The sequence below is a fragment of the Leopardus geoffroyi genome, chromosome A1 (assembly GCF_018350155.1).
Source record: "Leopardus geoffroyi isolate Oge1 chromosome A1, O.geoffroyi_Oge1_pat1.0, whole genome shotgun sequence".
Classification (NCBI taxonomy): Eukaryota; Metazoa; Chordata; class Mammalia; order Carnivora; family Felidae; genus Leopardus; species Leopardus geoffroyi.
The window spans coordinates 179,946,847-179,974,723 of NC_059326.1; the positions used below are offsets into that span (position 1 = coordinate 179,946,847).

Here is a 27,877-nt window from a genome sequence, read left to right on the forward strand (position 1 = left end):
CCACGTTGTTCCAGGCACCCCAGTGTTCTGCCATGGTGCTACTCAAAGCGTAGCGTGCAGATTGGTGCCGGTTGACGAACTGTATGTTACTGGTCTGGGACAGAGAAGTACAGAAATTGAGAGTAAACATTTAGACACATCATACTTTGACACTGCTAAGACATCCGTACCCGTGTTCATCCTTGTGATCCTTCATTTTGATCGTATTCTCCAAAAGTACTGGTGCATGCCAGATTGAAAACTGAAACAAAAACAAAACCAGCCAGCCCTTCGTGGAGTCACCAGAGGAGTTTGCTAGAACAGACACGTGCTCAAGCTGCTCCCCGCCTGCCAGGTGCTGCAGTTTATTTGTGGAGTGAGAAGAGACCATTACACAAAGTCGTCAAACAACAATACAAAGACAACAGTGAAAAATAATGTCATGAGGCAGTCATAAATGATCCAGTGCCACACCAGTGGTCGCGATGACACTTGCCACAGATGTCCGTAGGGGGACGAGGTGTCGAAAAAGTCTTCCCTGAGCAGGTGGATTTGTTTTGATTTCCCCTGCATTGCGGGCCTCCTGTCAGGGTCTGCTCCGTCCCTTCTCACTCGACAGCCTGACGGGTTAATCTCCTGGTGAGCGAGGGCCTGTGAATGAAGCTGGATGGAGTTATATGTCAGCCTACAACGGGCACACTCTAAGTATCCCGCTTCATTTTCCTTGACGGCACTTTGATGTTAGCCTAAGACACGTCAGATTACAAGGGACGTCATGTCATGTGTCAAATCAGTGTTGGGGCTCCATCCTGACACTTTAATTAGTACGGGTGGAAGGAAAGGATGTATTGTTTTTCTGTTCCAAGGCAAAGACCCTAACACCCACTGAGAACTGTTAGGTTCTGCCCAAGCCCCTTTTAAAAACACAGCCTGCACCCCCTAGGATAATGGCCACAGTGTCAAGCTAATGAAAAGAGCCCCCAGCCAGGAGATATAAACCTCCCTTGACTCCAGTCCACCAGCAACGCCTTGTGTGAGCTATGTCCCCCAAGTGTCCTGTTCAGTAATACAAATGCTTGTTAATTATTGACCTTGCAGGCTTCCCAGCCTTAAAAAGTAGCTACTAATGCTTTCATATACTTCGCAGGAGTATTAGCTGTTGAAATCATGCCTCTGACAGTGTGTCAGATGCCACAAACGATGCCAGATGGGGGGAGGGTAGGCTATTGTGTGTGTGTGTGGGGGGGGGACGCCATTGGAGACCTTTGCTTTTAAGAACCATTGTCAATTACCAGCAGTTTATTCCACAGCTGGAAACACCTGCAAACACCTTGCTTTGCTTGTGCCACTGCAAGCAAGTGGGGGTGTCAGAGTTCAGGGACGTATTCTATCCAGAAAAGTGCCCAGGCATGAACGTAGCCCTTTGCCATTTGCGAACGTGGCCCTGAGTAATGAGAAACCTGCGCTTTGCTGTCTGCTCCCGGAAGAAGGTCGTCCAACTTAATACTGAGTGAAATCTCTGAACGTCAATAAGCTGCATTCACTCTGACATCTAGACTCCTGTGTAATTAAGACCTCAGGTCTGGCGCTTGGTTTATCAGTGTGTCACTTCTCATTTACATAAGACTTTGGTTTTTCCCACATCTCTGCACAGACGCCGCCAAAAAAAATACTATTAACAATGAAAGGGCTGAGGATAGAGTTACACAGCCCATCGTGTCTTTAATCCCTGCTTAACATTTCCCTTAAAAAGAACATTGCCCTATTCGGAAATTAAACGCAATGTGTTAGATGTTCTTTATGGAGGGAGAAGGGAGGTGGATTTTCCACTGCTTTATTTTGAGCTTGAAAACATCCGATTTCATGCCCTTTATTCAACTGTGAGGCAGAATCTCCTGCATAATTGGAGGGTGGTTTCTTCATCTCTCTTTTAGAAAACAACAGACTCTTCTCACCTCCCTGTAGCTGGATGCTAAAAACTCAGACTGGACTCAAAGATCCCCTAGGTGTGTTAATCTAGTTTTGTTTATTCAGACTGAAGTCTGTTGGGGGAAACCGGATCCTACAAAGGAGAAAAGTGACTTCTGGGCTGCTGGAAACCATCCTTCCCTCCCCATGCAGCTTTCTCCAGCGCAAGGAGCAGTGGGGACCCAACACTTTGGATGCCTCCTCTTCCGACGTTAATGGCTGTGAGGCAGAGTTCATTGTTGCAACTCAAATGAGAAAAAGCCCATCCAAGAGAAGTTAGGGGACTCTCCCAAGACCACACGTGGAGTTGGTTATAGGACCTGGGAAATACTGCAGCCTCTACAGGCCTTTATTTGCATGCCAATATAATGTACTCATCTGCCAAATTAGGGATAGGGAAAGGAGTCTAATAAAAAGGTACAGAGGGGCACCTGGGTGGCTCAGTCAGTTAAGCGTTGGACTTCAGTTCAGGTCATGATCACACGGTTCATGAGTTGGAGCCCCACATCAGGCTCTCTGCTGTCAGCACAGAGTCTGCTTCAGGTCCTCTGTCCCTCTCTCCCTGTGCCCTTCTCCCGCTTGCATTCTCTCTCTCTCTCTCTCAAAATAAACAAACAAGTAACTTTTTAAAGAAGGCACAGAGATAGGAGATTCTGGTTCATAGAACAGGATTCCAGGCCCTAAGATGTCTGTTTTAAGTAGCAAGCCATGAACAAAGGATGGAGACTTGGGCTTGCTTTCAAGGGTCCTCCATTCCAGCTCTGTCACTTCTACTGTGTGACCTTGGCCAAGTCCCTACACCACTCTGGGCTTCAGATGCCTCATCTCAGAAGCAGATTATTATGGTGCCCCCTTTGCAGCATTCCTATGAATACTAATGAAGTAATTCTCATAAACTACTTGGAGGAGTAACTGATGTAAACTTAGCTTTCAGTGAATATTGCCTATTAGTAGTAGCACTGCTACTGTTTTTATCCAGATGGTTAGTCCCTTCTGAATGAGACAAAAACAGTGATTGACTCCACTGCTGCCAGATTTTCCCCATGTCTGTCCTCAATATCTGGACAGTCCTAGGAGGCCCAGGCAGCCTTGGAAGGCACCCAAGAATCTAGGTCAGTTCTCAACCTGGGCCCTAATGAGAATCATCCCAGGGAACTTGGTAGTATACTGAGGGTCCCGTGCCTGAAGATTTTTGTTTACTTGATCTGGGATCCAGCTGGGCATCAAGAGTTTTAAAAACTCTCCAGGTGATTCTAACGTTAAGAACCCCTCGGCTAGCAAAAGGCCCTATTAATTTTGATACTGAAAAAAGTCCCTGAAATATGAATGGTACAAGCTATTATTTCCCAAGTATAGTGTTTACTGCTGATGTTATGTGAGATCCTGATAGTTCAGATTATTTGTATGTTGATAGCCTTCCAACTATTTTAATGTGAATTAGGAATCGATATTTCACAAGTGATATTCTTGAGATTTAAATTCATTAAAGCTAAAAGTGGAAGGGAATATATATAAATTCAGTTTAAATAAAATACCAAGTATCTTTATGCATTTATGGTTTAAAAGTATGACTTTAAAACATAAATGACTAAGGTTTGGGAGATATAGTATGAAGCAAGTATGGCTATAGTCATAATTTTGAGAAAATATGATAATTCTAAAGAATAAAATTGAGTAATTGTACAACTTTATCATTTGAAAAATTAAAGGTAGATTTATGGTGGAATATAATGAAACTCTGAACCCATCTAAGAACACAAATTCCTTGGTGGCTAGTAACTTACTTTGGGGATGCAATTGGAGATAAAAAAAATGTTATTCCATATTTACTCAGAAGTATAATTATAATTACTGTGTATATACTGACATGGTTAATGATAATGGCATCCTGTATTTTAAGAATGCCTTATCATTTACAAAGTACTTGCACTTACATTATGTAATCGGATTGCCTGATAACTTGCTGTGGTTGGGCTATTGGACCCTCATCACAGCTGGGGAAAATGAGGCCTAAGGGCTTGGTTAAATGGCCTGTCTCACGTTACAAATAAGATGTAATAGTGCAGGGCTGGGACCTTGTCATCCAAATCTAAGGTAGAACTTCTCATTTTTACCACTCTTGTTCTTCTAAAGTCTTGTCCATGTTGCCTGCTCTCTCCCTTCCACGTTAAGTTATAAAATCTCCCAAGGGCATCTCTGTGTGACCGTGGATTTCCTTTCTGACAACTGGCTCCACTCTCAAGAGCATCCAGTGTTACTTCCAGTATTAGAAATTAATTGGGCCAGTTAAGTCACATATATACAAAACCACCCTAATGAGGCTCCTAAAAGTCTCTTCGCTTTATACCCTTGACCAACCCCATTTTTTTTTTCCAGACAGTAGCCAAAATCGGACAAATGGACAGTAGCTGTCCATTTTGCTTTGCATAAATTCTAAGCCCTGCACCACCTGACCCGTCTCCCATCTCCTGGCACTCTGGGCCAGCTCATGTCCTTGATATCCCCAAACAGGCCACACTCTCGTTGCTTCATATCTAGACAATATGTTGTTTTGTGCAGCAGGAATGGTCTCCCTCTCCGTCTCTACCCTGCCGAGAAAGCCTCGCTTCAGTATTGTCTCCACAAAGTGGAATTCTCTGACCTCCTAAGTGGATGAGACCCCCTCCCCCACCCTTACTCTTTTGTACAGCAGGCAGATCTTTCCTTCCTAGTCCTTATTATGATTTGGAATTATTTATTGGTGTGAAGCTGCATGAGGGCAGGGAATCAGTCATCTTCATACTGGTTTTCTATTATTCTAGTTCCAAACTCTAGCACGGAACTTAGTACATAGTAGTTGCCTAACAAATTTTGTTGAATTGATGAACAGAATATGAAAATGCTGTGGGCTAGCTTACCCTCTCTGAGGACAGGGCACAGTTTTCACCTCCCACACTGACAGCAAGTTGGGAGGTCAGAAGTGTTTATAAGATCCTCAGGGCTGATCGGGGCCGCCTGCAACTGTACTATCCTGAAGCCACTGTCTATACCTGACAAGTACTACAAGCTGGGTACTTCATATAGGAAATGACAACCTGCCAGCAGCTTCCAAGCTGCTTTTTAAGGGAGAGAACATTCTAGTTAAACCCAGGGTAGGAGACCCAGAGCGCTGCCAGCCCCACCCTTCCATGGCTCCCCTAGGAGTTCCCAAGGTGGCATATAAGAACCCTGCAGTTTTCAGAACACAATTTTAAAACCATGCATCTAGTAGATAAATACAGCACCAGATGTTAAAAGTCTGTATTTTGTTCCCAATGATACCACTTTCTATTGCTGAGCCAGGAAGTTGCTTTTATTGGCCAACTTTTAGTTTCCTTACCATTATAATAGATATAATACTGCTTATCCTACTTGTTGGATTGTTTTGTAGACAAAATAAGAGAAAATGAAAATATTTTGAATAGGTAGAAGCACTTTATATTATTATTTGAGCCTGAGTTACACAGATATGATGTCTTCTCTATAAAGGCTTTTAAATGAAGACACACTTATTTTCACAGATACAAAGGCGTCCCAAAGACATAAACACAGTGAAAGCACAAATGCATTATTCATTAGTGTTATGGATTTAGGTGGGTAGTCAGAAAGAAACAGTGTTCTATAGCAGGAAGGTCTTTGCCTGCGAATCAGGAGACCTGATTTTGAACCTACCTTGTCATCCAGTTGCTATCTGTGGGAATTTGATAGGTTATGTAACCCCTGGAAGCTTCTATGACCCCCATCTGTAAATTGCAGGGGGCCAAAGTGGGTGGGAAAGCGGAGAGGGGTAATGATTTTACAGTAGTTTGGAGGATCCCGTGAAGCAAATAAGAAAGGCCTCTGGAAACAGCAGAGCGTCTTAGCAATGCAAGGCATTAGTATTATCCAAGCTCTTGCATTGCTTAGGCAAGGGGAAGTCAAGGAGTTGTCAGGGAAGGCTGCCCAGAATAGCAAGGGAGTACCAAGAGCGACTTGCGTAATGACAGGGAGAGGCCAGGTCTAGCCAGAGAACGTGTGCTTCGGGCGAGGGAGCAGCCTGGGAGAGGGCTTATTTCCAAGGAGCTGGCAGGACCCAGCCAAGACGGTGAGTCGTCCCCCCTTCCCAGGAGCTGAAGTGGCTCCTAAAAGCTCTGGATTACAAGGCAGAGGACAGCATCCAGGTGGGCAGAATGTGTTAAAAGGATCCCAAGCACACTCAAGGATGTTTGTTTTTGATTGGAAGATAAGGATTAACTGGATTAATGGAGCCTCATGGATAGAGAATGTGCAGACGCTAATTACCCCTAAATTACAGTGGATTCCATTGGAATTGTGTATTCTCCTCTACAAGCCTAACTGCTGCCCCTCCTTCCCTCTCTCCCTTCCTCCCCACACAATGCTAAATGAACATGTCATGGTAACTGAGATGAAAGGCCTTGAAATTTATTTTCCACTTCCCTCCAAGATCTCTTGTTTGCAAAATACAAGAGGAACTAGGTTACTAATCTAGTTTCAGTTTATTCCATACCAAAAAAAAAAAAAAAAAAAAAAAAAAAAGAAGTGTATTCCAGGGTCTCAAATTTCTGGAAGATTTTTTAAAGCCCTCTTTCCTTGTTATGTTTCTCTGCCACACCGATGGCCTAAATAAGTGGTTCTCAGAGTTGAGTGTGCTTCAGAGTCACCTGGAGACCCTTTTGAAGCACATTCCTGGGACCTACCCCCAGACTTTCTGCTTCAGTTGTTCTTAGGAGGTCCCCCAAACTTGCATTTCCCACAAGTTTCCTGGGAATACTGATGGTGGTGGTCTAAAGACACACTTAAGAACCACTGAACTAGGGAAAACGAAAGCATTTTGAAGAACCTAGTCAAAGGAAGAACAATGCAAACCTCAAAATCCTGGGGCTGCATTTCCTGGGAAATGGAGGTACAATCATTCAGAACTCAAAAACTATTTATTTCCTAAGTCAAATATGCATATTATCTTGGATATTGTAAAGCCTGTAGGATAAATGTGTTTTTTTATGCATGGGGAATGCATAAAAGTCTGTAACTGGAGAAAGTTCTGGCTGGTGGCCTCCACCTGCTCCCCCCTTCACTCTGGTTTGCCCACTGCCTCTCCTGTGGATTACTGTTGTCAAGAGTTTTTTGGCATCTCCACAGCCATCACACCTCCAGACCCCTGAACATCCCCTCTGCCTTAACCTTGCCAATATGTGTTCAGTCCTGTTCCACGTTTATTCATACATCACTTCTTCTGTGCACCACTGGGTAAGGCTTGGGCTCCCTTCGCTAGTGCCTTCAGAACTTTGCCAAGCACTGGACAGTGAATCAACAGATTTGGGGGTTCTGGTTCTGGCTTTGCATCTGTCTGGAAAGAACACTCTAAACCTCTGGGCATGATTTTACTCATCAATTAAAGGAGAAAGTCTAGCTAGATTAGTGGTCCTTCCCCTTTAGGAGAAAATGAAAATTAAGTGTATAGACCTATTCCGGGAAAATGCACATATGCATGACATGCAAAGTGTTGCTCACAATTTTTAAGCTGCATAAATAATAGTATAGTAATAGCAAGCAATAATAATAGCTGGCATTTATCAAGTGTCAACTTTATGCCAGACACCGTGCAAAGCACTTTACATGTATTACCATATTTAATCCTCGCAACAACCCTGTGAGGGCATCAGGCCCAGTTTCTAGATGAGAAAATCATGGCAGCAACAGGAAGGAATGCATCTCAGGTCACCTAGTAGTACGCAGCAGAAGGGAGATTTAAGGCAATTTACATTGTCCTGAAACTGATAAATGGTCCTCCGGGTTAAGAAGGGACCCTGTACTAGGTGGTATTTCAAGTTCCTGAAGCTCTGAAGTCCAAGTATTTGCATCTTGCCCCCAATTTTCCTAGTCCTGAGAACCAAACATCAGGGAATGACCCATGGTGTTCTCAAGGCTTTTATGCATCAGAAGTGATCACGAAAGTTAGAATATAAAGGAGATTTGGGGTTCACGCTCGCAAAGCAAGTCACTTCTGTCCTTTGTGTCTGTCTTAAAAATGAATGCTTTCTTATCACGACTTCTAACCAGAGGCAGCCTCCTCTCAAGGCAAGGGGAAATACCCATCTCGGCTTGGGCAGGTCAGTGATGTGACAAGATAAAGGGCAGATCCTTAATGAAAACCACTCTGCCTCCTGCCAGCAAAGGAGTTTTCTTAGTGCATTTCAAGTCCACTAACACCTCTTCCCAGATCAATGGCTTTTCATAAATGCACCAGGAGATCTTTGAACCACTAATGCTTCAGGGGCTGTTTAGGTTTGGAGTCAAACTGTTTAATATAACTCTCCTCTAAGTCTGGCTGTATTGAAAGGTCTCAGGAAACAAGGCGGGGGGATGTATAAAAAGCAGAACTGCCATAGCCAAGTGACGTCCCCCCACCTAGGCCTCCTGTTTATACAAGCAAATTGGACCAGGCTGATTACTTGCAGGAGGGGAAAGAAGGAATGAAATGACACGTGGGTCATGGTAGAGAGTTGAGTGAAAAGGAATCAGATTAAAGGTGCCTTTCGATTAGAGGGGAGCAATTCATTTGCTTGGGGATGGAGGGAGCCATTGATTGGCTTCATCAACAGATTAAGTCACCAACAGATTAAGCACTACAATGAATATTGCACTGTGCCAGGGAGGCATGGGCCAGGCTTCCCTGTTCCTGGGAAAATGAGTGCCATTTTGTTTAAAACTTCTTCAAGCACTTAAGCTAAAGAAGGATCTTTCCCAGAAGGTAGAGGACTGTCAGCATCAGGAGATATTATGCCAAAGGGCTGTCTTCCTTGTGTCTGTGCTATGCCCACACCTGCTTTCACAGAGCCCTTGGTGAGAGTGGTAATGAATAGTAATGGTAATAGTTGGTATTTCCTGAATGTCCCTGTCGGCACTGTGTTCTGTCTTTACCTCACCTAAACAGCACAGCAGTCTTCTGAGGCGGATCTTCTGCTGTTACCCCACTTTAAATGGGAAAACTAGGTCTCCATGCAGATAAACAACTTGATCAATGTCACATCCATCTGGGATGGGAATCTAGATGATCTTGTCCACTTAACCACCTGTGTCTATCTGCCTCTGAGAACATGATCCACCATCATTGAATGTTTTGTTCATTTACTCCTGAAGATCTGGGACCTAGTGATTATTTCATGTATCACCTTGTTTAGACTTCAAACCCTGTGAGGGCAGCGACCATATGGTTCCTTTAATTTATTTCCCACCAGAGTTCCTGGTAGGGTAGAGACCCGATCCCTATCTTTTATCCTTGAAAAGTCACTTTTTTTTTTAATGTTTATTTATTTTTGAGACAGACAGAGATAGAGTGTGAGCTGGGGAGGGGCAGAGATAGGAGACACCGAATCTGAAGCAGGCTTCAGAATCTGAGCTGTCAGCACAGCACCTGATGCAGGGCTTGAACTCACGAACTGCGAGATCATGACCTGAGCCAAAGTCGGGTGTTTAACCGACTGAGCCACCCAGGCACCCCAAAAACTCACTCTTAACGCTACTTTAGAGTTTTATGGATTTTTTGATATAATATTAATATAAAATCACCACATAAAATATTGCTTTAGGCACCAAAATTTTGGAAAGATAAAAAGGAGAAACCACAAGAGGTAACAGTGATTAACATTTTGCTATACAGCCTTCTACTCTTTTATGTGTATAGGCACATAAAAACATACCTTAAATAGGATTACGCTAGGGGTGCCTGGGTGGCTCAGTTGGTTAGGCGACCGACTTCGGCTCAGGTCATGATCTCACAGTTTGTGAGTTCGAGCCCCACGTCGGGCTCTGTGCTGACAGCTCAGAGCCTGGAGCCTGCTTCAGATTCTGTGTCTCCCCCTCTCTGTACCCCTCCCCTGCTCACACTCTGTGTCCCTCTGTCTCTCAATAATAAATAAACGTTTAAAAAAAAATTTTTTTTTTAAATTTTTTTTTTCAACGTTTATTTATTTTTTTGGGGACAGAGAGAGACAGAGCATGAACGGGGGAGGGGCAGAGAGAGAGGGAGACACAGAATCGGAAACAGGCTCCAGGCTCTAAGCCATCAGCCCAGAGCCTGACGCGGGGCTCGAACTCACAGACCGCGAGATCGTGACCTGGCTGAAGTCGGACGCTTAACCGACTGCGCCACCCAGGCGCCCCTAAAAAAATTTTTTAAATAGGATTACACTATATACGTTGTTTTGTAGCATGATTTTTTTGCTAACAACATATTGTGGACATCTCTCCACATCAATAAGCCTAGATCTTCAGTTGTTTGTATGTCATAATCTTGCAGTGTTCCAATGTGTGGCCAGGTCAGAATGCATTAATCTGCAGTCAATTGACTGGGTGCTCCCTAGTATTTGCTTGTCCCTACAAGATGCAGCAAGCCTCCCTACACCTACAGCTTGCTGCTTCTGTATTTCCATCACTGCTCTTGGCCCCACTTCTTGAAAACGTCACTCCCTCAGCAGTTGCTTGGATCACAGTTCTCGAAATGGCAAAATATATATGCTGTCTGTTTCAGGATGCCTTGGAGACTTATACGATCCAGTTTTTAATATAAAAATTTGGCTGTGGCATAGCCCTTAGAACAGAAGGAAGTCACAAGTGCCATTTCTGACTCAGTCCCTCCGGACATACTAGCCTTCTCTCCTGTGAATGCTCCATCCCTGGAGTAGACGCAATCTGGGGCTTGTAGCCACTTCCAGAAATACCCTGTCTGTGAAATTGCAATGGACAGCCAATAAACCCGGGGTCAGGGGTTAATGAATGCCAGGAAGAGCATGGGAAGAGGAGGCAGGCTGGAGGTTTGGGAGTCTGGGGAATGAACCACTCGTCTTTTAAGTTCCTGGGCTCAAGAGCATCATGGGGAATCACAGGTGGCTGTAACTGTATGAAGACCTGGCCAGGTATGAGGGTGGAGCTGGGGGAGAATTCAGGGTGGCAATGAGAGTTAATATAAGGTACAAGCCTGGGAGCCCTATTTATTATTTTTCATCAGCCAAAGAAGGCAGTTTTTAGATTTAGGTTTTTTTTCTTTGATGAGCTGTCACCATGGTGATAGAATTGGAAATTCTTTTTCTGACAGCATTGCTGTTAAGCCATTTGTTGAATTATTTGCATACCGTGACTCTAGAAGGCCCCCAGAGCTGTGTGCTTCCCTCTCTGTCAAGAAGAAAGTTGGTGTCAGCATCTCTTGGGTTCTTTGCCACAGAAATGTCCAGGTTTCCTGCATGCCTGGTCTCTAGCAGGTATTCCTGGATTCCCCATAGTGCATCCTGCAGAAGGAACTCATGAGAAAACAAAATCAAAGAGAAGAAAAAAGTGAAGAATTTACCATCTGTTCCAGGGAAATTTGAGTCTCTCTACTTTTCTCTGGACCCATGTGGTTTGGTCTCTGGTACATCACGTCTACAGAATCCACCACAGGGCAGAAGTGCTTGGAGGAGACATGCAGTAAGTATGACCTTCCAGAATGATCCAGGCACTTAGGAGTCCAAGTTGCTGCTTCCATTACTGGGCTGGAACTATCTGAATTCACTCCTGTTCTTCTGTGAGTGATAGTTTCTTTAAGATTCCAGATGGATCCAAGATAATTTTTGAAATTCTCTTAACTTTCTGACTGATTTCAAAACTGTATCTGGAAAAGTGCCTTCTTCACATCCTTCTCTGACTTGGGCCCAGTAAAAGGATGGATTGCATTCTGAAACTTGCAGCACTTTTTGCCCTGACTCACGCTTCCATTCAGACCTCTTCTCTGAAAAAGCACCAGCCACAGTAATGAAGAGCCATATCCTAATGAGAAGAAATTGAGTTTACTGATTATCTTCTAATTCAGTGAGACTTGGATGTGTCTTGGAGACTTCAGGAGTCGCAGTTGGCCTCTGATCCCATGGCCCTGTGAGAACTCTATATGCCTAGGTAGGAATTTTTTGAAGCTGCCCCTATGTCTTGGGTTTGTGTCTTCTCATTTTGTCTCTTCTCTGCCCCCATTCCTCTGCTACTCTTCTTTAAAGACAAGTAGGGGGTGGTGTATTCTGGGTTGCTACCGGTTTGCTTCTGGAGGATGGGGTGCGTGTGACAGCTTGGGCAAGGCACGGAGCCCAGGCTGTTTGTGTCACACTCCGTTCCCAGTGACAAACACTGCTGCTCGCCTCCCTGTCCAAATCTAATAGCACGTATGTTCTCCCAGTTCCGTGCTGTTGCTCAGGAAACGGAAGCAGCAGCATGATCTAGAGTAGGATTATGGCTTAGTCAACCTTAAAGCCTCGCAGCCCTTCTGGCAACTTCTGGCAGGAAAAGCCTATCTGCTCCCACTGCCCAGGGAGAGGTTTGTGATAGACAGGTTCCTCTCCGTACTGGGAAGGTTTGCCTCCTGAAGTTAGAGAATATGTGTCTGCCCACAGCTCACACTGGGGCAATGTAGTTCTCAAACTCTAGGATCTCAGCCAAATCCCAGCCTTGCTGCTCATGAGATAAGGCACATGAGATAAGTGCTTATTAAGCACAAGCTGTTATCATAGCCCCTTCAGTGGCTCTCCTCTTCCTCCCTGGGTGGACTGGCCGTCCTGGAGTTTCCCAGTTGCTAGACCTTAGTGCTGCTCTCCGGATTAAGTTCCTGGCCCAGAAGCTTACCAGCTGGATGATTGGTCATGTTCTTCACCTTTCTGATCCTCCCGTTGGTTATTCATAAGAGAAGAATAATTATGCCTATGTCCCAGCCGGTTTTGAGATAAATAAAATAGCACTCATGAGGCCCATAGCTCAGGACGCACCCAATGTGACCTTCTGGCAGAATCTAATTCTCCAAATTCAGGATATAAATGTTTCCACTCGGGAGAAAAAACAGTTCTTTCCCTTTCCCTGGATTCAGTCCTTGGTCCCTTTCTGAAAATGCACCTGCCCCTTGTATACCTGCTCCCCTCTGTCTGAGGAGATGGGTGAAGCACAGGTGAAAACCCAACCTCTGGCTCCCTTACACACACACTGACACACTCACCCAACTTTTCTATCTCTGCTAGCACATTGCAGAGAAGGCCTTTAATATGGTGGGGGAGCCCAAGAGTTTGGGGCACAGGAGGCAGGGTGAAGATTCTAGGAGACATCCGTGGGAGAAGGTAGCTAGGAGTAGGATGGAAAGAGAACAGAAGGTAGGAATGAAGAGGAGGAGACAGAGAGAGAGAAGAGATTTCCCAGTGAGCTTAGAAGCCCCCTAGTTTCCTAGAAGGCTTTGGGGAATTTACCATAGCTTCTTGTCACTGCCAACGGCCTCCTGCCCAGAGGTCTAGAGCTGTCCCTAAAGAATACTAAGGACCTGTGAAAACCTTTAGTCATATAGTCATTCTTCTTTTAAAAAAGTGTTTTTAATGTTTTATTTTTGAGAGAGAGAGAGAGAGAGAGAGAGAGAGAGAGAGAGAATGAATGTGGGAGGGGTAAAGAGAGAGGGAAACACAGAATCCAAAGTAGGCTCCAGGTACTGAGCTGTCAGAGCCTGACACAGGGCTCAAACTCACAGACTGCAAGATCATGACCTGAGCTGAAGTGGGACACTTAACCAACTGAGCCACCCAGGTGCCCCATAATCATTCTTCTTTAAATGAAAATTCCACTGCCTCCAGTTTTTAATAGAACCCTAATATAACACAACCTTTTTTTTTTTTTTACAAAGAACAAACCATTTTCTTATAATAATGGAGGAAATGAAACCCCAAGTCCATCTCTGCCAAGAGACTCACTGCTGTAGATACCAACATGTGGACCTCATGGAAGAACTCACACTAAAGCCTTCTTTGGTTCTCAGGACCTTCTTTGGTGTGCTTGCATTATATGCCTGTGTGTATCTGGACACTCATGCAACTCCTCACTGTAAGATGGCCATCCAGAGTGATAAAAATGTGGCTGGTGTGACAATAAATAAATTGATTAGGAAGTTTTCAGGAACTCACAGAGAGTATGCTCAGATAATGGAAGTCAGAGCTTTCATTTTCGTAGGCCCCTTCATATAGTCAGAGAATATCATTTAAAAATTTTTTTTTAATTTTTTTTATTACTGAGACACACACACACACACACACACACACACACACACAGAGTGTGAGTCGGGGAGGGGCACAGAGAGCGAGAGGGAGACACAGAATCTGAAGCAGGCTCCAGGCTCCAAGCTGTCAGCACAGAGCCCGACACAGGGCTCAAACTCAAGAACTGTGAGATCATGACCTGAGCCAAAGTCGGACACCAACTGACTGAGCCACTCAGGCCCCCAGGGAACATCATTTTAGACTGGGCATCTCCAGAAGTACAAACGCTACAGTGCTTTCACTAAGAAGCACATTTTTGCTTACTACCTGTTCATCGTTTGCTCATTTTCTTGTGGAGCAAGGCAGAGCTTTAAGCTTGGATGGGATGTGTTTCCTCTTGGTGAGTTTCTGCGTTTAAGCACAGAGCACATACTCTATTGTTTACTTGTCATGGCTCTTGTTCCCTTCGGGAGGGGAGTTAGGGCATGTGCCAGAGAATTTTGTCTCCTTTACACACCCTATGTTTCATCTAAAACAGTGACAGGTCTGAAACCACTTCCTGCATCTTCCTGTTACCCCAGACACATTTTGTCCAATAGGATACCCTTAGCTGCAAGAAACATTAATCTCTGACTCGTAGAACTGATCAACCTTTCATTATTTTCAGTGGCAGGATTGTCTTTGTACAAGGAAAATATAAGAAATACATAGTGTATGTAAACACAGTCTGCAAACATCAGTTTATATAACAATTTCTCGCTCATTCCCACTTTCCACAAAAGCTAAACCTCACACACTGCTGGGGCTGTGTCCATGCTCCTGGGTGTTTAAATGGTGCCCACATAAAGAAGGAGGTGATGGGCATCTAGTTCAGAGCATTTAAGTCTGTCTACCTGGGCACCCAATAAGACAACCCCCTCTTTACATCCACCTTCCTTCTTCCCTGCAGTTCTGCCCAGCACAGGAAATTATTCTTCTACTTCCTTGCCCCTCAGAAGCTCTGGGAAACTCTCAAAGACTGTCTCCCCTTCAAGACTGCTAATTGCCACCATGAATCCATTCTTCTCTAATGCCCCCGCACCAGGACAGAGCGAAGGTAATTCTGAGAGGCTTTGTCCTCTCACTTGGCTCCACCTGGCACAGTTGGTCTCCTCAGACCTCAGCTTCTATCATTCTTCATCCCATCCACGTCCAGTCCTGCTGCTTGGCAGAGAAAGGTTAAGAAAAGGGTCTCTACCATGTGTCCATCTGTGTCTCAACTCCCTTCACAATCCTTTTCAATATTTTTCCCAACTGGAGAAATCTTTGGATCAGAGAATTTACTAATTCTGACTAATCCAGTATACCCCAAGTACTTAGTGCTTAGATCAGCACTGTCCAACCGAATTCTCTATTATGATGGAAATGTTCATTATGGTAGCCACAGCTACATGTGACTGGTATGACCAATGAACTGAACATTTAATTTTAATTGACGTAAATTCACATAACCACATGTAGCTAGTGGCTGTCCTGTTGCACAGCACAGGTCTAGATTTTTCAAACTTAAAAGCCACGAGTTAATTTCTTTGTTCTCTATGTTGTATAGGACAATTTATCCCTAAGGCAAAGGTAGAATATATCCTGTGTGCTTGCGTACAAGAAAGTGTATGGGTATTGGTGGGTGTGGTGTGGAACATATCAGTTATCGCTTCAAAATACTATCCCCCCATAAATAAATAAAAAGCCATGCCATACTGGTTCAGTCAGTGGGAAGCCCAGAATCTGCCCATTGCCCATCCCTTAAACCTTATAGAAGATACTGAGGGACCTCTGAAGGATCACAGGGATTCTTGGAACTTGCTTTGGAAACCACTGAGCTAGCTTATATTTGAAATCCAGTATGGTTCTGACATTTTAAAGATGTGGACTCGTTTTGATGAGGAAGTCATGCCTTCAAAGGGGTGGTGACTTACCTTAAGGTACACAGCTAATTCTTTCAGGAAAGATCTGAAAGCCAAGTCTGCCACACCTTATCAGAACTCTTTCCCCTGCACTTTGTGGCTTGCTACAAGATATTAACCTGGATGCTAGACTTTTCCATCTCCCCTGAAGGTACTTATTTCTTGGAGAAAGGGACCAGTCCCTTCCTCTAGCACTGTGAATGACAGGGCTTCTACCTGTCATCAATGGGGAGAACAAACTCATTATGCTGGCATTACAGGATGTGAGGCTAGCCCTCAGGCCAAACAGTTCCCACAACCACTGCCCTGTCTTCTCTAACCTTCTCTTTCCCTATAAACAAGTAGCAACCGATTATTTCCCATCCTGCATTTGAAAATGCAAAGGACCTCCCTCCTTAATTCTTTTACCTATGGAGAGAACTCTGTGTTTAAATTGAATTAATTGGGCTGCTCTAGCAAGTGAATTCAATATAATGTGTAATGACCCAAATTGATTGAGATTTATTTCTCTTACATAAAGCCCAAAATGTGTTTTCCATGCATGAGTGGCTTGGTCCCAAGTAATGACTAAGAGAGACCCAAACTCCTTCATGAATCTCTGGAACCTCCAATAGGATGACACCTAGGTTCAAGGCTAGGCTTGTCTGCAGCTAGGAGGATCAAGTCAGGGAGATTTAACAGTCCAGGCCAGTCTCAATTCCTTTTCTCATTTCCTTGGCCAGAACTCAGTTACATGATCAGGACTAACTGCAAAGGAGGCTAGGAAATGTAGTCTAGATACGTGCCAGGAAGACAAAGAAATGGATTTGTCCAACAGCTAACCATTCTCTTCCACCCTTCTAAGCCATAGAATCCTTTATATGCAAAAAGCCAAATAGGAAATATTTTCAGCTTTACAGGCCATACTGTCCACTTCTGCATTGCAGTATAAAAGTAGCCATAGACAATATGTGAACAAAATGGCATGACTGTGTTCCAATAAAACTTTATTACACAAATAGGCAGTGGGCCAGATTTGGCCTAAGGACTGTAGCCTGCCAGTCTCTTTTCTGGACCAGGGAACATGCTTATTCCTAAACAAAACACAGAACAGGAACATTTTAGACTATTTACAAGGAACTGAAAAAAAGTATGTGTATTTTCTGTGGATGCTGGAGGCAGCAAAAGCAAATGGATTATAAGGCTATAGGAGGTGTCGGGGGACTTACTTAATTAGTCCTTTATAAAAGTGGAATATTTTCAGCTATGCTTCGAAGGAAAGGCATGATAGCTATGAAAAGAACATTTATTAAAAATGTAGGGGCGCCTGGGTGGCGCAGTCGGTTAAGCGTCCGACTTCAGCCAGGTCACGATCTCGCGGTCCGTGAGTTCAAGCCCCGCGTCGGGCTCTGGCCTGATGGCCTGGAGCCTGTTTCCGATCCTGTGTCTCCCTCTCTCTCTGCCCCTCCTCTGTTCATGCTCTGTCTCTCTCTGTCCCAAAAATAAATAAATGTTGAAAAAAAAATTAAAAAAAAAATGTAGATTTCAGGATTCCACCCTCAGTATTTTGGGACAGGGCCCAGGAATCTGCATTTTTGGCATGCTCTCCAGCTTATTTTAAGCAAATGGTAGAGGTGGTAGGTGATCACAATTTGCTGAAAACTGCTAAGCCATTAGTTTTTCTGATTCTCATGGATGTAACAGTTATGACATAACTATGGGCCTTCTGAGTACATAGGAAATAAGATGCAAGGCATAGACAAATTCACTAATCTAGATAAACCTAATCCCCTTTTCCTTCAAGGAATCTATCGGAATGTATGGGAGTGGGAGTGATCCTACAGGTCTTTCTAGTTTAATTTTTTTAACTGAATTAGCTTGGGACAGTAATTAGCGACAAATTGCATATGGCACAACCCACAATTGGTTGTGAAGCAAGGAATAGAATCAAGACTTCCAACGAGACTGTGACTGGCAGGCAATGTTGTTTCATTTAGGCAGTCCACCACTTGCATCCCCTCCTCTGAAAAATGGCGGCTCCCAGATCTGAGAAGGGCCAGTGTTTGCACTGGTGAGAGAGTCACAGTCGTAGGGAATGAGTTGACACAGTTGGGTGATTCTGATTCTTAACACAGTATCGCTTCCCTTTCCCTCTCCATGATGCAGCTCAAAGTTCTGTGAAACAACCCTGGCCAGAACTTCCCCTCCTATCACCCAGCAGCCCAGAGTAGGAGGAGACAAATCGGCCTGGGAGAATCAGCAGAGGCTAGGTGTCAAGGCTGGGTGCCAGTGGACACCCAGCAGAGAGAGGCAAAAATTCACTCTCTGCAACCTTGAAGAAGTCACCACAAGAATGCCCAGGAAAAGGAGTCCCTTATGCCAGCCTGTGTGTTCATGTTGCAAAGATGTAGTTGCAATAGAAGGAAAAAGAAAACTGCCTTCTATAATACTGTATGTTAATTATACTTAAAAAGAAAAAAAAAAAAGACAAGTTAAAAACAAAACAAAACACTGTGTAGGCCAAAAAAACAAAACAAACAAACACATAAAAAAAAGAAACATAAGTGCCTTCGAGCCCTCCCCTTTCCCCTGGATCACCTCAGAATGGGTGGAGATGTTTTCAGTCCCTTGGCAAGAAGACTGCCCTGCACCCAGGAGTGAAGAGCAAATCAATATGTGTGTTTGCACAGTTCAGCGCCCAACTCAGAGATAAGACGAGGGAGAAAGATAAATCACCGTAAGGTTTCTTTCTCTGGTAGAGGATGGGAGTGCTGCACTCAGATCTGATTTCTAGGCACAGGAATTTGCCCTTAAGTGACGTTTCCCACCCCATCCCTCCAGGGCTAGGCCTGGCAGCCCCCTGTCAGCTGTCTGTCTGTAATCAAGGGTTACCGAGTGAACCTGTATCTTCAGCTCATCAGCTTGGCTGTGCCCTGGGGTCAGGGTGGTACTCTAGCACTGAGCAACCCCATCTCCCTGGGAAAGGCAGCTTTCATTTTTATTTTAGTGCCCTTTGTAGCAGCCCTCTGATGACTTTGATAAAATGCGTACATTCAGAAAATTCAAGGTGGAAGGCACCTTGCCTTGGTTCACTCCCTGATTTCCATGTAAATAGGAATCACCTTGGGAGCTTGTCAAATTGTGGTTTATGGTGCACCCATCTCCCAGAGATTCTGACTCAATAGTGACTGAGGTGAGGCCTGAGAACTTGTATTTATATAAGCTTTCCAGGTAATTCTAATACAGATGGTATAAATGATGCTGGTAATTCTGGGACAAATGGTATAAGTGGGAGACATAAAGGACTGGGGAGGAGAGGGAGGGTTTGGGGGAGTTTTGGTTTGTTTGTTTGCTTTTGAATTGCTTTTTGGAGATTTAGAACCATAACCTCACTCAACAGTGAAACCTAGCAATCTTATCAGCCTTGCACTCAAAAAGAGCTTTGTTTTGTCCGACTGGAATTTTTCTCCAGCTTAAGCCCTTTTTCCTTTCTTTGATCCTCATTGGCTCCAGATTGCTTCTCTGACTTCTCCCCATATAAGCAAATAAATGAAATAAAACTTGGGATCTGCTTGAAGACACTAAGGCATTCCTTAGGCTTTTCTTTCTCTTACTTTCTTCTTTTCCTTATAGACAAAATTCTTCTAGGACTGCCTCCTAGGACCAATTATCTATGCCACTTCTTCCATGCTTCCTAGTTACTGCTGTAGTACATGGCTTTGAGGTCAACCAGGAAATTTGGCCCCGTTGCCATATAGAGGCTTATGGGAAGCATTCAGTGGACTCTGAGGAGCTGGCTGCAGATGGTATGTAGTTTGGCCCGCCCTTTCCACCATGCTGCAAGCGAGGGCTGGCATAAGTGTTATGAACGCCCCCCAAGGTAGCTGCTTTCCTTTCCTTAAAAGCTTTTTGTGAGAGCCTCCAGCATTGCTGGGTCTATGCCTTTCCAGCCCCATTTCATGCCATAGCTCGTCTTGGCTCACTCCTTGACTTTTCTGTGTTGGGGACCCCCAGTGCCTGGGGTGAGCTGGGTCATTAGGGAAGAACAAAAGGGAATGTTCCAGAAGAGTCTGGAATGGGGGAGAGGGGTGGGCAAAGAGGAATCACAGATGATCATGAAGCACCTGATCTACTGACCTCAAGGTAAAGACTACAGGCACCTCTAACTCTAATTAAGGCCCTACTGTATATGCCATATATTTGCATGGCTTTTCCAAGGCAAGATTAATTGACCTGCAGACCCACAATGACTTTTAAAGGTAGATTGCAGGTCTGGTCCCAGAAGGTGCAGAGTTTACTGGAAAATTTAAAGAAGTTGCCATCAAGCAGTGATAGTTTACATCACAAGGGATGACAGAGTGTGGTGACATGCGAGCCATGTGACCTCAGAGAGCTCACTTACGCTCTCTAGACATTAGTAGGTATATATGGAAAAATGATTCCATCAACAATAAGTAATGTTTATGGAGCATTTACTACATTCTTAACATTATATTAAGTGCTTTATATAATATTTAATTGAAAAATCATACTAACCCTATGTGGTATATACTATTCTTTGTCCCATTTCACAGATGAAAAAATGGAGGTATAGAGAAAGCCAGAATCTGTGTGACTAGCAACATGCTCTTAACACTGTGCTGACATCAATCTCCTGTTTTATTATGGACTGAATAAGGTGTGTATGAGGAGTTTAGTGCAGTTCATAGCAGATAGCACTCAACAAATGATAACTACACATACTATGTATGTTTAATGGATGGGTGCATCCCAAATGATGTGATTTCTCAATTTATAGGAGTAGATGCACTTAGTGAAGAATGAGGATATTATGTTTTGCTAACCTTGCACATTATCATGCCCTCTCCTAGGAAGGCTTTCTGGATCCCCAAAAGTCACTTCTCCCACAGTCAGCATGATGCCTTAGTTGCTAGATTTCCCCCCATGAGCCTGTCTTGATTTCTGCAGCAGAAATGTTGCCATTTGGGCGCACCTGTTTCTGTATTAGACTAAGCTTCTTGGTGCAGTGACTATATTTATTGTTCCATACCACCAGGACTCAGTCAGGAGACTCTCTTTTGCTGACTGGCTGGTATGTCTTATTTAATGCTTAACAAGAGACTTGGGGATTTGTCTTAGAGCCTAGGAGCTGGATAGTTGAACCATAACCATGGGACATCAGCTACTCCAAACTTTGTGAAAACAGTTGCTGATTTGCTGGCTTTCCTGGTTGGCTGCTGGGGGTCACTGGCCCCTGTGAGGCAAATGAAGGGCACTTGGCCAAGAGGAAGAAAAGAAGAAAGGCAGAAGATGAAACAGGAAGAGCAGGGGAGAGAAAAACAAAAGAACATAGAAAGTAATGTTTGCATAGAAGTCTAAAATTTTTAAACTGAAAAATCCTTAGAGGGTACCTATTCCAATTTCTTAATTTTATCAAAAAGGTTTGAAGGCTGTAGACAGGTTATTACACAAAGTTACACAGCTATGGATTATGTATCACTTTTGGACAATCCTATTGGACAATCCTAGCAGAAACCATTCTTGCGTGTGTGTGTGTGTGTGTGTGTGTGTGTGTGTGTGTGTGTGTGTGTGTGAACATGCATATTGCCAGACTCTGGCTTCTGGGACCCCATTGCTCACTGGCTCCTGAAACTCAGAATTCCAGCGTTCTTTTGCAGATGTACCCACAGCCTTTAAATGCACACCTGCAGGAGTTCTCCCACTGGATTCTGGGTCACCAGGAAACATGCCCTGAACCTGCCCTTATAGCAGGAGCATTCCATCTTGCTCATAAGAACAGCTGCTAAGAAGGGGCAGGTAGTGGTAGTTGCCATGACAAGGAGGGTGGCCAGAGCTGCTCCTGTTTTATTCTTTCATAATATATAGAAAATCTGCACTGGGCCAAATCTATCTGTCAAGGGTGTTGCTTTGTTCTCATTTGGTTAGGTGGTGTGCAGTTTATTTTTACATGGATATGCGGCCCCCCTTAATAACTAGGTTTTACTTTTTGCCCTTTTGGCAGTTTTGTTCTGTAGCCTACAAAGTCATTGCAGCCTTGTGAGGTTGCTTCTTAATCCTCCTGTGAACAAGGCTTCCCCTTCTCTGCCCTGTTCCCCATCCTTCCCTGCAGCCCCATGTACAGATAAAGCTGTTGCCAGCTCAGAGAAGCAAAGGGAAGCATTTGTGGCTACGTGAGGGAAGCTAGCTTGACATGAGTCTCGACCTGCCCCTTTTTGTTGACCTGTTTTAGACTTCGCAAAGCCACGACTGTTCCTGTTCTTTCTCTTCCAGATCCCATCTCCCCAGCCTCCCGCCCCCACCAATACTTAGATTTCTTGGCTCTCACCAAATTTATACTGACTTACTATTCCATGTCTTTAGATATCCAGGCCCTCAGCAATTTGGGCTCAGCAAATTCACTAGATACAGCAAGAGAGAGTATGAGAGAGAGACTATGTGTAATATATAATGGTCAGCCATACTTCCAGAGAAAACGACCTTGAGTTTCTCAGGCCTTGTGTACGATGTCAGAGACTATAGTCAGTTCGTGTGTGTGTGGTAAATCTTTAGAACATCAAAAGTAAAAGAACATTACTGTCCTTCCTTCCTTTCTAAAAAGAACATTCTCTGTATTCTAAGCCCCAATAGCAAGCAGGAGTCTAGATTTTTGTGTGGCATCTTATAAGTCTTTTGTTCTTTTCCTTTATCTCCTCAGTGCAAAAACTAGCACGTGCTGGGCCCGTAGCATGAACAAGACAGGTAGAGCTTCTCTTCCCAGGGATCTGACAGTCTAGGGGCAGCAGGCAAGCGCAGGTAAGCAAATACATACGTGAGATGCTTTGGAATAAGTGGCATGAAGTCATAGAAAAAGAAAACGTGCAGAGGAGACAGGATGCGTGGGACTTTATATTTGGAGGTCTGGCGAGGACTCTCTGAGGGGTGGACACTTGGGCAGAGACCTGAATGAGTACAAGGAGTCAGTCTTGCTCAAAAAATGTCCATCAACCCAGGAACTGCTTCAGGCCCTGACTGCCCTGAACTGCCTGTATAGCCCAAGTTCAATTCTAGGTGGGTCTTTGCCTCAGTATGGGCTTAGGGAGGGGTCAAGCAGCCGCTGAACACAGAGTAACCCAATCTTGGCGACATGTTGGCCCTTTGAAAAATGAAACCTGTGTTCAGGTCCCCCAGAGCACAGGGATTTCAGTTTTGAAGAGATGCCCCTGCCTGTATCCCATTTTGAAAAATTTCAGCTTCTCCTGGAAGAGGGCTTCCTGCCTTGGATCCTGGAGGCCCTGGTATGCTTACCTCCTGAGGATACCGGCTCTCTGAGTATCACTGGACATGGAATCTGGGCAGTGAGCTCACAGGATAGTAGGGTGGAAATAGAGGCCCCAGATGTTGTGTGCAAGTGGGTGATGAAAAGTGTGTGGGAGGTGGGGACCAGTTACAGGGCTGGTTAGTGTTCAGATTTGTGGGCTGCTGCTCGAATTATGACATCACAGAAGGATGGGACAAGTTGTGAATCCAGCAGCATGAACATGGCTTTTCCTCTCCTTAGTTCCCCATGTAGCTGGCAAAAATTCTCTTAAACACAAGATGGAGCAATGCAGCCTTGCGGGGGGGGGGGGGTGTGGGGGAGGACGGGACCCCTGTTGATAGCTCACATTTTTGGCACCTGCTGTGCGCTCAACACTGGGGTAGGCAGTGGACATGCATTACTTTCCTTAACCCTCTCAATATTTGACACAGTAGGTCATAATACTCGTCTCATTTTATAGATGCAGAAAGTGAGACTCACAGAGGTTAAGTAACTTGCCCAAAGTCATCCCAGTCGAATTCAATGGCCAGGATTTAACTCAGGCCTGATTTAAGAGTTTGTATCTCTCTATCCTTCACCATAGTGTTTCACTGCCTGTTGGCTTAGGCGCCAGACCTGCCAGAGTAAGACAAATGGAAAGAGGTGACCCTACCTTCCTAAAGGCGTTTTCTGAAGTGATTTCTAAAGCTATGTGATACGGGTAACTTTCCCGAATTCACTCAGTAGTTAGTTGCTTAATGGATGAATAAGTAGGATCAGGGGTGGGGGTGGGAAGCAGGGAGAAGGAGAGACATGGGTGGAGAATGATTTCCAAGGCTGGATCTTTTCTTTATTTGACTCTAGTAAATTTTAACAAGGCCCTTAATAAAATCCCAGTGCTTAGCAGAGCCTCCACGTTTACAAGTCACTGGCCTGGGGCGGAGGAAGGGAACTTGGAATCCTTGGAATCCTGGCGCAGAGCTTAGTCCTGCTGACCTTTCATCGGATCAGGTGAACCGGACTGGTCAGAACAGGCACCATACTCTGAGTGCATCACTCCTGCCAGATACATGGACCAGGAGTCCTGACGCTGGCACGAGAATGGCCCCAGCTCCTTGGAGCTGGCTCCTTAGAGGACTTGCTCCAAGCCAGTGGATGAGATGTTTGAAAGAAATTCTCAGATACAGTCATCACAGGTCTGCAGAGCTTCGTGTCATTGTGCTTTGGAAATGTTACAAAATAGTCATTGGTAATGAATACTGTGGTGATTGTCAGAACCCGTGTCTCATTCCCCAATCTGTAAGATGCCCTTTCTCACACCCCAGAAGTGACTTCCACCAACAAGGAGGAGTTATCATTGTTGGTATTAACTATTTAGTGGGCAATAAATAATATGTATAACATATCAAAGTATAAAGAATAAAAAATGGCAATAAAACGGGTTCCTGTCTTCTAGCACTTAAAAAAAAAAGCAAAGCAAAGAGAAACATTTTCCTGCCATTGAAATCCTCTGTATAGAGTGAAAAATGAAATTTTAATCAAAGTGGGCAGTGGTATACATGGGGCTTCCCCAGGATCATATTCTTTATTTCCTACAACATACTTAAAAAAAAAAAAAAAAAAAAAGCACCAGCTTTTGTAATGGCAAAAACAGCTGCGGCCCATTTGCCGACAGCAGAACCAGGTAACTTTTCAAGTCTGGTTGAGTTTTTTTCCCTTCCCTTTGACCTGACATCCATAAGTAAAGATTTTAGGATGTGTAAAACCCTGCGCTCTGACAGAGTGGCCCCTCCCCCCAGGCAGCAGCTGTCTTGAGCTGCTGGACAGAGCATTCCTCCGGCTGCTCTCAGGCTCTGCAAAGCATCCCGTAGTCAGGCCTCCCGCTCTGCTCAACTTTCTTCCCCAGAAATCCCCATCCACACCATCCTTGCTGAGTCCCAGGGGAATCAAGCCATCTTATTTGTAGGCAGTTGTCACCTGACCTGGAATATGATGAGCCCAAAGGATTAGTAGCTAGACCTGTTACAAGTCTTGTCATCCTGGAACCCACAGATGACAGAGACTCCACTATGGACACCTCACCAAGTAAAACCATTTTCTAGCTCTGGCCCTTCTGCAAACCAGAGAGAGATCATCTGGAATCAGACACCTCTGAAACTTCATGCTTCACAAAAGCCCGTGAGAGGCATTTTGGAACTGATTGGAGTGCTGTCATGTCTGGAATGCTGGAGCCTGGGCCAGGCTGGGACTCGGGGGGCAGTGCAGGGTCCCAGAGCAGAGCATCATGGGAGCTGAATGCCAGTTTGGGTTATAGCCTTGGCCCATGTGGACTTAGCAAGTCTTCGGCAGACTTAGCTTCCCTGATCCCTGTTATCTTTTTCTGGGAAAATCAGACCCACATTTCTCATCTCCCCAGGTTATTGGGAAGGTCAAATGATACAGTATATGTGAAGGAACCTTATAAACTATAACGTGCTCTAAAAATAAAAGGTGTTATATGTGAATGAGTATAAATCACAGTGCACCATTTCAGTTCTGCAAACTCAGATAAGAATTTTTGTCCACATCATTTTTGTCATCTTAGTTTCTACTTCAAGCCCAATATAGGGTTGCCAGACTTAGTGAATAAAAACACAGGACACCCAGGACAGAGCATCCTAGATTGTCTCTGGCAACTTCACCCCATCCGTCCAGGCCACCAGGAAATTGTGGTAGAATTGCTCGGGTTCCACCCTGTCTGGGCCATTGTTCTAGGGATTTGTACAGTGTCAAAGTAAGGCAGAAACCAAACAAGTTACCTCCGTGTTTCCCCTTACCTCCTCCATATGGCAACACTGGGACTGGCTGCTCTCTGTGGGCACACTGGAGACCTGAGAATTATTTTTGCAGAAAAACAATTTGCCTGTATTTGCCTAGACATACAACATAGCCACTGCCTTGTGGAAGTCTTATTGAGACAAGAATCATGAGGTTCAGTCCTCTTTGCCTAAGCACCCAGCAGTCTAAGCCTCGGTCTCTCTGTCTTGTGTCTCTCTTGGTGTCTCATGCTCTCATTCTGCCCCTAGCCCCGGGGTATTTTTTTCTGTTCTGGGAGAAATCTCTACTTTGACTTTCTCCAGTTCACTTTGCCTCTTCCTCCATCCAGTTCTTCTTTTGCCCCTTTGTTCTCCACAAACCATATTGATTCAACTCTGGGCATCAGCTTTTGGAATACCAAAGCCAGGGAGCCTTGCCAGTAACTTCTTCTTTCTCTCTGCAGTGGACCATCTCTGAGGCAATGAAGGCAAGGCTGATTGGCTACTTGCTTGAGGAGAGAAGACAGGAAAGGAGAAAAATAGATGAAAAATAGATACAAATTAATGGTTCAAAATGTGTTCCAGCCATAATTTAAATGGTGCTCACTCATTTAGCATGTATTTAATTACCCTTATGTTGTAGCATTTCTCCAGTAGTCTTTTCCTGCAGTACATTTATAATTTGGGGGAGGGACAGGCACTGTACTTTATCATGTACGCTATCTGATCCAAAGTGAGTGCTCAATGTAGGTTGAACTTGTTTACTGGCTTAGAGCTACTTTGTGGGATATTGGGATGCACACTATCAGATGCTAAGCAACTTTCGGGAAAGCTGGCTGCTTTTGATGACAACAGCAGACCCAGTATTACCTCTGTGGGTTACTGTTGGTTTGTTCTTCATCAGCATAGACAGCTGGAAGAGGAGCATCAGACCCAACAGGCTGGAGGAGCCTGGCACAGAAAGGTGATGTGGAAAGGAGCTGGTAGCTACAGGAACGCTTGCTCTTTGGCAAGAAAGGAGGAGAGTGTTTGCAAATGGACTCCCCAGTGACACTTGGCATCATTTCGAATTAATGATACCTTTCCAAGAGTCTTGCAGACCTTGTCAGCTGACTCCATCAAGTTATGATCGCCCAGAGACACAGCTACATGGGATCTGGAAAGTGAATTAGCAGGCTGTGGGTTTCCAAAGTTGGAGGGGAGTACATGCTGTAGAATGGAAGTTTCAAGAGGAGGAAGACCATTTTCTGCCTTGATACCTTCTGAGGTCCTTTTGCTTTGTGTTCCAAGGCGACCCCTCTCTCCCGATTTACATTTCCTGGATTCTTCTAAAATGAGCAGTAATTTTTGCTCATGCTGAAATGTGACTTTGGGTGCAGAAAAACCAAGCTGCCTTCGCTCAAATCCCAGCTCACCCACTTACCAGCAGTGTGACCTCAAACAAGTTAGCTCATCTCTGAACCTCAGTTTCCACATTGGTAAAATGCAAATAATAGCACATACGGACCTTCACCATGAGGTGGTACGAGGGTCATGTGCAAAAACGTGTGAAAGTGCTTGCTGTAGTATGACAGATAATTAGGGCATGGTGAATGTTTGCTATTAGTGCTTTTGGAATAATTTATCTTTGAGGCAAAATAAGACCTGGAACATTTCCCTTTTGAAAAAAGGGATGGCAAGTTCAAGTGGTTTGTTCAGACTGCAAGGGAAGTCAGCAGTTGGGTTGGGAGCCCCTCTTCCTCGGTAAAAGGTGGACCTGGCCAGGAGCACAAACTCTATGGGTTCCTGTGGCTCCTGCCAAATGCCACCTCTAGCTGTGACTGTGGTCTTTCCTTCAAGGCTCTGTACTCCTCTGCATGGCTGAGGAAAGCAGGT

General features: G+C 44.5%; 1 protein-coding gene and 1 long non-coding RNA gene across 2 annotated transcripts in view; one reads left to right on the forward strand and one right to left on the reverse strand.

The window, feature by feature from the left end:
- Positions 1-27,877, forward strand: part of SLIT3 (slit guidance ligand 3) — a 596,997-nt gene that overhangs the window by 255,119 nt on the left and 314,001 nt on the right. The window lies entirely within an intron of this gene.
- LOC123610911 lies at positions 312-27,660 on the reverse strand. The gene is made up of 3 exons (XR_006718336.1): positions 23,216-27,660; positions 11,097-11,249; positions 312-630 (listed from the first exon to the last, which is right to left on the reverse strand). It is a non-coding gene; the product is annotated as an uncharacterized LOC123610911 (long non-coding RNA).